General features: G+C 40.4%; 1 long non-coding RNA gene across 9 annotated transcripts in view; it reads left to right on the forward strand.

Annotated features, from left to right (window-relative positions):
• Positions 1 to 10,775, forward strand: part of LOC109287948 — a 153,416-nt gene that overhangs the window by 62,671 nt on the left and 79,970 nt on the right. For 8 of the 9 annotated variants that reach the window (XR_002095019.1, XR_002095021.1, XR_002095023.1 and 5 more), the window contains exons 2-4: positions 4,600 to 4,789; positions 7,559 to 7,684; positions 7,782 to 7,874. This is a non-coding gene — a long non-coding RNA (uncharacterized LOC109287948). The remainder of the gene's footprint in view (positions 1 to 4,599; positions 4,790 to 7,558; positions 7,685 to 7,781; positions 7,875 to 10,775) is intronic. The other variant, XR_002095025.1, reaches the window with a different exon arrangement.

Raw genomic sequence — 10,775 nt, forward strand, 5'->3', positions numbered from 1 at the left:
ATTCGGCACATCAAATAAGCATGTGTCACAAGGGCAGAGAGTGGATGCTGAAGGGGAGAGTAGGCTGGGGAAGGAGGCAGGGGGTGGGTCCTGGTGAGGGTCCCTTCCCTCCTCCTGCAGCCGCCAACTTATCGGCACGGAGTCCAGGTCCAGCTCCCTGTGGTGGTGAGCAGAGACTGCCCTAATAGCCACATCTCTCTGAAGCTTTCCAAAGGTCTCCAAATCTTTCTTGAATCAATTCAGAGAGCTTTGAATCAATTCAGACCTTTTTATTGGTCTCCTGATTCAGTTCAGATTTGGAGATTCGGCCACCGAATTGGGCCGAATCTCCTCCGAATCAAATCAGCACCCGAAGCTTTGCACAGGCCTACTACATATGCCCAAGAACTGTTTGTGATAACACCAGAAAGGTCCAGTAGAGTGATGTATTCTGAGGACCATAGACTGCGTAAGAGAGCCCAGTGTGGGCTGGGTTTCAGGTTGCTGGGTTTTTTTTCTTTTTTCTGCTCATGACAGTAGTAACACTTGGTGGACTGTGGCAGATGTGAGGGGAAGCAAGGAGGCTACGGAGCAGAGTGCCCAGTGCACTGTGATCTTTTCTGGTGTTTTATTTTTGGACTTATTTTGAAGGTTTTGGGGTGAGAGATTTGGAAGGGGGCCAGAGCCCAGACTGGCTAAAGCTCAGACAAAATGGAGAACTAAGATGGACAGGAGTGTGGCAGGGTTGGGCATTCACCCACTGACAGGAAAGCAGGGGGTGGGGGCAGGAGAAAAAGAGAGGGAGCATCACCCCACACTGCCCAGTCAAACTTGGGGCCAGGGACAGGATAGGGAGACAAGATACTTATGGCTTAGGCTTAGGTTTCCTAAAGGCAGTCGCTCAAGGAAACATCTCAAACAACACCAAGACATGGCAGGAAAGATAGACAGAGAAAGGGGCTAGGCTAGGGGATCAGAGTAGGTAGTTAGTTACCATCCCACCATGAAGGGGACATGCTGGAGGACCACCCCATTACACAGACATATATATGCCATTCTGTGGCTCAACATTAGAATATGGAAACCATTCTGTAAACTTCTTTTGACAGGAAAAGCTCATGTGATTGTCAGACTGATCACAAAGAAAGAAGTTGATATTTAATTTGCAAGTTCATAGAAAAACTAAGACTATCTTAATCTTTTCTAATCACAGACATTTTATTTGAAATGAAAAAGTGTCTGCTTTACATTTATTATAAAGGCAAGAAAACAAACAGTAATCACAGTAATACATATATAAGGCCTATGTATAAGTTATATTGTGTCTTTTGGGTGGATGACAGAGAACATTTGATGTTGGAGGGTAATGAGAGTGAAGAGAAAGAGGAGTGAGGTGTTTTTGGTTCTTTTTAAATAAGATCTTCAATGTCTTGTACTCTCTCTTATTGCCTTGCATAACCCCATTTATGGTGGCAAGACACTGGCTGGGAAGCATTGTACAAAATAAATCAAATTTTGCATTTGTTTGAAGAATTTTCTCCAAGAGAGAGAGTTTTTTCATCTTTAATCTTGGTGAGACACTTCTCATGGAGCAAAACAATATGGAATAGACATCTATCAGTGATACAATAGACATATGTTGAAATCCGTCCCCTTGGAAATCAATAGGAGATTTGTCATCAATTTGGATGGGGCCAGGTTGTCACCCTTGTGTGATTGTTTACATGGCTATACTTGTATAATAATCTGTTCAGGGACAATGCAATAAGATCATTTACAATACGATCCTGAATGAATCACCTTGTTCTGCCCACTAATACCTTTCCATTAGAACTACCTTCCGAATCTGGGAACAATTCTCAGAGATTTTCCATTTCTTTAAATTACCTCCCACCTATTTGAATCTCTTCTCACAAACTATGGGACTTCCCTTTCAAATTATAATGATCTGTCTTATAATAGGAAATAAGTAGGACCAGCCACAGAAGGAAAGTCAAATAGCTCTTGATATATATGCTTTATGCCACTTAAAAGAAGACAATAATAGCATTTATCCCATGGCTTAATGGTGGCCATTTCTTCCTTCTAAATGTCGTGAAATACAGAGCCCTAACTTCATGACTTGATTCTATATAGGGAAGTTATTTTAGATTACCTGTAGAGGTTTCTAAAATGTGTTTGATTTTTTCTTTTCTCCAAGGCCTACAGAGTTGGATTTATGGTTCAAAGACACATTACAACAAAAGAGATCCAAGGCACAGAGGATTTGGATAGCAGGGCAGCTCTCCACTGGGCAGACATGACATAGGAAGCAGTGTTGATGCAGTGGTGAAACCAGTCACCTCAGAAGTTGTGATGATGCGATTAGCTGTCACTGTTGTGGCAACAATTTTTCCATCCCCTCACAAAGGTGGCACCTAGGGCTATTGCCCCAGTCAATGACAGATATAATCCCCCCCTCAGTTATGCCACTGAAGGAGACCAAAAAATAGACAAATACCATTTAAAAGAAAATATTTGTGACATTGTAATACATACAGCATACACCAAACTCCTTCATTGTATGAAATAGAGGCATCACTTGTTCCTGTTTAAGATCACTTCAATAACTCACTTATGGCTTCCCAACTCATGAGTAATGCAGCCATCGTACCGGTAACATCATATCACACTGCAATATATTTTAAAAGCACACATGCACACATGCATGTGCACACATGCAAACACACAAACACATAGTACTTCTAAAATGCTTGCACAGAGAGCAACATTTTTGAACGGAGGACTAGCAGATAATGAGGAAGTGTGCAGCTGGATACAGAAAGATTTGAGTTATATAAATACACAGGCAAATGCATGTTGATTGCTGCTCCATGCTGATAAATGTAGCCTATTGAAATCTTGGAGAAGAGAAAATGTCTGCTAAATGGAATGGTGCTGCAGAATACTAACCAGGAAAGAGATTTCAACATTATTGTAAGGAAATCCCCAAAGCCTTTACTGTGCTGCTTCAATATGCAGCTGTAGTGTGCACAGGACAAACAGAATGCTGTGTAGAGAAATAAATATAATTCAAAGGAGATGGTTGCAAAGGCTAATAGATTTTTTAGACCCAATTTGCCTATGGTATAACTTTGCCAGTATAATTGGTATTATCTCAATGATGACTTCGATGCATAGCACACAGCATTGCCATTACAGCTGGCTAAATGGTATTCATCTAATACAAAATAAGGTGAATTTGATGTGGGGGTGTTGTTTTGCTAATCTTTTGGAAATACCTTTGTGTTTGTAAATATATTTGCTTTGCGAAAACATTCAGAGAAAGTCTGAATGGGTATTTGATAATCTGTAGGTTAACTGCAAAGCATCTTTGGCTAATATTAGAGAGTAGGTTTTCAAATACAGAAAATAGTCACTCAAATCACATTACTTTGTTTCTCTTCTATGACTTGATGAAGTAACTTTTGAAAATACCAATGCTGAGTAATCTACTTTCAGTAGAAATAACTAATTTTAAACAAACATTGCTTCACGGTAATCCAAACGTTTGCCAGCAACAAACATGATTATAACTCTGTAGTCTAAATTTTTCTTAAGTTAATATTATAACTTAATGTTTTCCTTACAAAGGAACTTTTTAGCTCTAAATGTAAATTTCTGCTCACAGAATATTAAAAATATTAACAAAATCATTAATATTCTCCTTTGAAATGTTTTCTTTTTTCTAAATGCTTGGCATTTTAAAAAATTATATTGAAGAGGGGGATTGATATTCAGCATCTCTTTAATGAGGACCCTTATACAGTAATGGCAATGGCCTTGGGAGACCTGGGTTCACTTTCCTGCTCTGCCCTGTGTGACTCTTCCTATATGACTCTAGACAAGCAATGTTATACAGGATGTTTAACACAAACAGGGGAAGTACTTTTTTACCAGGCATAGTTAATTTGTGGAACTCACTGACACAACATATTACAGAGGCAGATAGCATAATCAAGTTTAAAGAGATTAGACAAATTTATGGAGGGTAGGGCCATTCAGAGCTATTAAACAGAACAGTCAGAGATGTATCTTCTGACATCCCTAAACAAATAATGGCAGATGAAAAAAGGGTATGATATGGGATGGGTTATACTAAACATTGACATGTTCATAAACTTTCCCTCTATTCCTTGCTACTGTTAGAGACAAATACTGAATTAGATGGCCTGACCTGGTATGGCACATCTTATGTTATCTTCTCTCTGCCCCTCAATTTTCTGTCTAGAAAGTGGGGTCAACAGCATTTTAGGGTTGCTCTGAGGATAAATATATTAGGAACTGTTGAATCCTCAGATATCAGGATAACAGTGGTCCTATGAGTAGGTAAGATATAGGTCTGTTTAGTTGCAAAGTTCTGTGTAGATAAAAATATGAATATGAACCCGGACCCAAATTTTGCAGCTGGTTCACTCTGTACCAAACATAGTTCCCTATGTTCCAACCTTGCCTGCAGCAAAAGCAGACCCTCATTTTAACAAGTTTGCTATTTATAATGAAATGCATAAATATTTAAAAATCACAAATGGCGTATGTTTTTCTGTGATATTTCTAACCTTATTATTGTGTTTTTTCCAGCAATTTTAAATGACAGCACCATGAAAATAGAAGGCAGAACCAGACCAGAAAGCTCTTACCATCAACAGTAGTTTGTGCAGGCCTGTGGGACTCAGGAAACTTCTGAGTTTAGAAAAACAGTTGCAGCACCTAAACAAGGTTATGGAATGGAGCTTCAAAAAGTCACATAAAGTAAGAGGATATAAGTATCGTAAGTGATAACAGGTTTCTTAATCAAAGTTAAGATAAAGAAGTGGATTTTGCTTGCGTTTTAATTGCACTTAGTAAGTGTTAGGGTGTGTGTGTAACACCACCCTTCCCTGGTTCTATACTGATTGAATTTGTGATTTGTCTTCTTTGTTTACCAGGAGACCATAGCCTGCCTGAAGTTACACATGCATCATACTAAATCAATGGAATGTTAAGTGGTGTTAAAGTTAGAAAGTGCTGTGAGTTGTTACATTTAAAGGTTAATACCATTTCTTGCCTACACAGCTCTGACTTGCCACTAGGGCTAGGGCCAGACATCACACACAAACTAGTATAAGTGATCAGAAACCAGCTCAAATCTGTAACACAACAGAAGTTCAGTGCACATAAACTGTTTTCAGAATGGCCCAAACCAGTTTAAGGTGAACCTGGATGGCTGTAGTATCAGACTTAACTGATTTCGGTTAAAGTGGTTTAATGAAATTCTGTCCCAGATCCCCTCCAGATTCAAGTTAACTCATGATTTCCCAGCATCCCAGGATGCTTTATACCTACCCTGCAACCCCCTTGCAGGATGGATGGGCTAGCCTTGGCCCAAGATGTCTGTCCCAGCCAGGTAGGGAAACATATTTTAGCACCCCCTGGCTTTTGACCTGGGCCACTGCAGCCATGTGTCTCATTTCTGGAATCAAAAATGAATGTCTGTTCACTTGCTTATTGTTTCAGTCTGTACAGTTTAGACTAACCTGCAGAGATTGAATCAATTCAGTCTCAAGTATTTTGATTGTCTGTACTTAGCCTAGAGGGATAGGAAGTAGGGACATAGTTATGAGCCAGGATACCTGGGATCTATCCCTGCTGTGGCAGAGGGGGTGAAAAGTCTGGGAGCTAACTGAAGTTACCCTAGCACAACCTAAGTAGCATGGTCAAAGTTAACCCTTGTCTGAAGTGGCCTAACATTGAGACTCTCAGAGGGGACTTAACATGAATTAATGAGCTTTAACATGTGGACACTCGTCTTTCAAGTGCCTTTAGTATGGTTCAAGTATCAAGTGTAACTACGGCCTAAGAAACATAAAGACATGTAATAACTTTATAATTACTTTAGAATACATTGCAATTATGTTACTTAACTATGTTATTACTGAGATTTTTTTTAAGGATAAATAAACATTAAGGTTACATCTTTGTGTTTTTGAGGGTTTTATCTTATGCTTCTGAGAAATTGTGAAGAAAAAGAACAACTTATTCTTCTAAGGAAAAAAGCTGAAGTGTGTTGGAGCACTGGCGAGAAATGAAGGCATTTATGAACTTACCCATTTAAACACCATTATTCCCTGTGATAACAAGTAGCAGAGATGCTAATACACTGTCAAATATTTTCCAAGGTTCACAGTTCAGGGACACATTGCTTTTGCAAGTTGTCTGAAAGATTAATTTGGTATGTTTGAGAAAATGGGCATGGGAAAAATTGCTTTCCAGCAACTGTTACCATATGGGCAACCCCTACTGACATTGGCTTCAGCGTTTTTCAATGAATATTTTCACATGTGTAAGAATTACATGAGTGGGAACAAGGGATGTGTACTTGGGGGCAAAGGAAACAAGAGCGATAGAGGGACGGAAACTGTTGCATAATATTTCTCACATATAATTTTATTACCATTGTAAGTTCAAAATAGACTACACGCAAACTCAGCACTATCTGACAGAGGCATAACAAAAGGAGTTTGGCGTCCTGGGCAAACCCTGCAGGAGAGCAAAGGGTTGTGGTTCCAAGGGGAAGGTGAACACTGGTCCCAATAGCAAAAGACAGATCCCAGTGCTGAGAGCAGGGAGGGGTCGGTCTTACCCTTGCTGGGAGCTGCTAAATAGTCCCGGGGGTTTTCTGATGCATGCCATGCCTGTCCTGGCTGCTGCTCCGAAAGCAGCAGTAGCTTGGGACTGTTTTGAAGTTCCCTGACAAAGGTCAGTTGTGGGGCTGCTCTTGCAGCCAAGGCAGACTTTGCAGAGGGGGGGTTGATTCTCCTAACTACACTCACATCCAAAATTACACTACAGCTGTCTAAGGCTGCTGGATAATAGAAGCACAGTGTAGGGCACTTTAGCCATGAACAGCTTTGAGAAACACTCTCTTGAGAGGACATTGAGAGATCCTGTAGAGCAGGCAAGTTCAGATGTGCACTTAAAAAGGTATACTTTGGTGTGTTGGAGCAGATATTCTCTTAACAATAGATCTCTCTTCACAAGAGATTTCTTTACAAGGGAAAACTTGGAACATTGTCTCTTTGTCCCTGTAAATCTTTTCTGCTGTAGCTTATCACACACATCATGATATCAAAGCAGCCACCACAGCTCTGGATGCTCTCCTCCTAAGGTTTTCTTGGGCCGCGGTAGTGCTGCAGATACCATCTTTTATACATAACCCCTGCTCATTTTCAAGCTGGTATGCGACACACTAGAAGGGATAATTGAGGTGTGTTGTCTTCCCTAATTAGTCCTTTGGGGTTTGATCTAGTAGTCTGAGCACACACCTAAGATCTCTCAAATACAGAGTTCTAATACATACCAGCTCCAGGACTGCATGCCTCTGTAACCACATGTGACTCATTTCCCTCTCTGCCTCAGTTTCCCCATCTGTAAAACAGAGATAATACTTCCATGCTTCACTGTGGATTAAACCATTAAAGCTTGCACAGTGCTTTGAAGATTGCAAAGCTCTCTATAAATGCTAACCTTTATTATTATCTGATTCTTTTTGTCTTCCCAGCTACCACTGCACCTTAAAGCTGTATCATTCCATTCTGAGAGGGAAACCAGTAGGCCAAACTCATAAAAATCAGAGATGGTTTGTGAAAATGAGTTATAAAGATCCCGAGAGCCATAAATATTAAAGGTATTGAATAAAAAATCCCCAGCACTTTAATCAAGGCACAATTGAAATATATATGTTTTTAATCTGACATTATTTTTAATCTCTTTTTAAATCCTAGCCCTTAATGAGGGATAATACTGGATTGAAGAGGGCCAACGAGATTTATTGATACAAACTCAGAGAGATCACTGTAAATCAGGACAGTGGAGAAGTATGCCACTGCTGGCTTATGTTCTTTTCCTGCAAAAAGACAGGGATGAATGAATGAGTGTCTGAATGAATGACTGAATAGATGAATGAATGCATAATCAAATACTTTAAAATACGTTGCCAACTTGTGGGGCTCACAGAGCAAGGAAACCCTTCAGGACCTTGCTGTTAAAAAGGGTCAACAATGTCCCCACTTTTAATATAAATTAAAATCCTCTTTGCCCAATTTCTCTGGGTATTTGATTTCAACTGAAGGTCTAAAAGGAGTTTTGCATTTGGAAAGACTGCAGGATCTGGCCTACTGTGCTATCAAATGTACAGTACTTTATAACATGATAATAAAGACACTGTCCTTCCTCCTCCTCACTCCAGATGATCTGAATGCCTCTTTTCTGAACCAGAACATTTTGTTCATTAAAAGTTGTATTATCTTCAGGGCAGCTTCAGACAGGCTGGTGAAACAACAAATACAAGTGGCTGTAAGCTGGAGTATGAGTGTGGTAGGATGGTGCCCCATTAGAGACAGCTTTTACTGCTAGTGTGATGTTTATGGTACAGGCCTCAGTACTGTATGGTATGGTTTTCCAGCTGCTGTGAGCTAACTGAAAGCTCGGTGGTAAAAATAGCTTACGCCTCTTGGGAAATCAGGATGTCTTCGTCTTCCCATTTATCGCTAGCCTGAAGCACACGGAAGGTTCCCTTTCTTTCAGTCTAACAGGATCCCATGCCTGTACCTGATACATATGCTAGCTTTGGGCATATTTCCTGGGCTGTCTCCCTGGCTCCTCTCCTTCCTCCATAGGTCCGACTCTAGCATGACAGAGCAGTTTGCAGCAAATAGGGCAGAGAATCTGAACAGTAAGTCCTACTGAACAACTTTGCGGAGGCCTCAGATGTATTCAAACCAGACTTTGTTTCCTTTTACATACTATAAATGCATTACCCCTAGGAGTAACTAGGAATAATGGGTACAAACTAGTGTAGAGTAGATTCAGGTTAGACATTAGGAAGAAATTTTTCACAGTAAGGGTAGCCAGAATCTGGAACGGGCTGCCAAGAGAGGTGGTCCTATCATCTAACTTGGAGGTCTTCAAAAGGAGGCTTGATAGACACCTGGCTGGAGTTGTCTGACCTCAGTCCTCTTTACTGCCTGGGATAAGGGGTCAAACACGATGATACTTCGGAGTCCCTTCCAACTCTACAATCTATGAAGCTATGAATTACAGAGATTTTTAATGGAAGATCATAAAACATTTACAAATGTGATTTATTACATTAGTCCTTTTAAAAATAAGGTGAGAGAGATCATTTCTATTGCACAGACATTCATTTGCAACAGATGTAAATCAATAAAATGTTGTGATGTATTAAAGTATGTGTCAGGAGACATTATCTCATATGATATCAAGTTAATTCTTATTTGAAAGGGAATAACTTTTCAACACCACAAGGGCACTTAACATGTACTAAACTGCTTGAACATGCATTTGCTTGCATTTTAACTTCACTTAGTCATTGTTAAGTTGACTACGGGTGCAGGCAGAAGTGACTTTTTTTGTGAGATTTGGCCCCTAAAAGCACTCTGCAGCCATGTCATAACACATGTGCACAGCTACGGAGCATTTTTAAAATATCAGTTCATGCAAAAAATGTAACCTTTGTCAAATCAGGTAGTAAATGAAAGCACTCTAAATTAGCATGCCTTTGGGAACTTGTATACAGTTCCCTATGAAGGTTATGTATCATGCCTCTGGTCTGCCACAGGGAGGAGGTAGAAAGTTTCTTCCCTGTACATCCAGATGGCAGGTGGGGTAGGGAGAGCAGCTGGGTAGCATTTGGGGGTGGGGGAGAAGGTCCTCAGTGCCCCATGCTCCCAGTGGGGAGGGAACACAGTTCCTCAAGCTGCCCTCACACTGCCCTCCCAACCCTCCCACACTGAGGAATGAGTCCTGGCTGGCTCTTTGCAGCCAGCTGGCAGGCAGGGAAGGGGGAGCAGCTTGGCAGTGATTAGGCTGGCTGGCATCCACAACAGGCTACAGTGCCCCCTGCCTCCTGGCCTCAGCCAGTACATGGAGGAACCTAGCCCCCACGATCAAACATTGAACATCTGTTAGTTGCAATGAAGCTGTGACTTTAAGTGCTTTGTGTAAATGCAAAAAGTTACAGCATAATCAAGGTGCCCTTCTGTAACTTCTGTAAGCACCCCATTTGAGACTACCCTGAGACACAGTTAGTAGTAGAGATGAGAACTGAAACTAGGAGTTCTGACTTTCCAAATCACAGCATGGGACTAATTCTCCTGTTACTGTTATAAAAGAGGAAGAACTCCTCTGAAGAAGATGAAAAAAGAATTAGACCCTATGGGCCAAACTTTCTCTTAGCACCAATGAGTGTAGTGGAATTTGGTTCTGTACCTCTCGGTTCTTATCTATGCTTTCTTAACTCAGTCTTGGACATTTTTTTAATTTGTCCTCCTTTATATTCTGCAACAGTGAGTAAGTGTTTTTATTATCAAACTTCATTTTAAAAGACAGACAACCAGAGCTTCTGACCTGGTAAATTTTCAAAATAATTTTGCAAGGCTGCTCTACATACATATATGTGCTATCTGAAAATATATTATTCTGATTTGACCATTGTCCTACACTGATAAATCAATACATCTGCATGGATCCTATTGAAGGATTGGGCAGATGTTGGGAAATACACATTTTTACATTAAAATTAGAAGACAACATAACACAATTGTGCTATCCACAGCTGAGGAAGGACCAAGGTATACTGGGATTTCAAATCTTATTTTCAGACACTGTACTTCAAGGGGTTTAGGAAATTTAGAAACACACCAAATGCCCTTTTGCTTGGTACTACTTATGGAAATGCCTTTCTGCTTTCTCAACAT

This window comes from Gavialis gangeticus, unplaced genomic scaffold (assembly GCF_001723915.1).
Source record: "Gavialis gangeticus isolate Ggan-Ray unplaced genomic scaffold, GavGan_comp1, whole genome shotgun sequence".
Classification (NCBI taxonomy): Eukaryota; Metazoa; Chordata; order Crocodylia; family Gavialidae; genus Gavialis; species Gavialis gangeticus.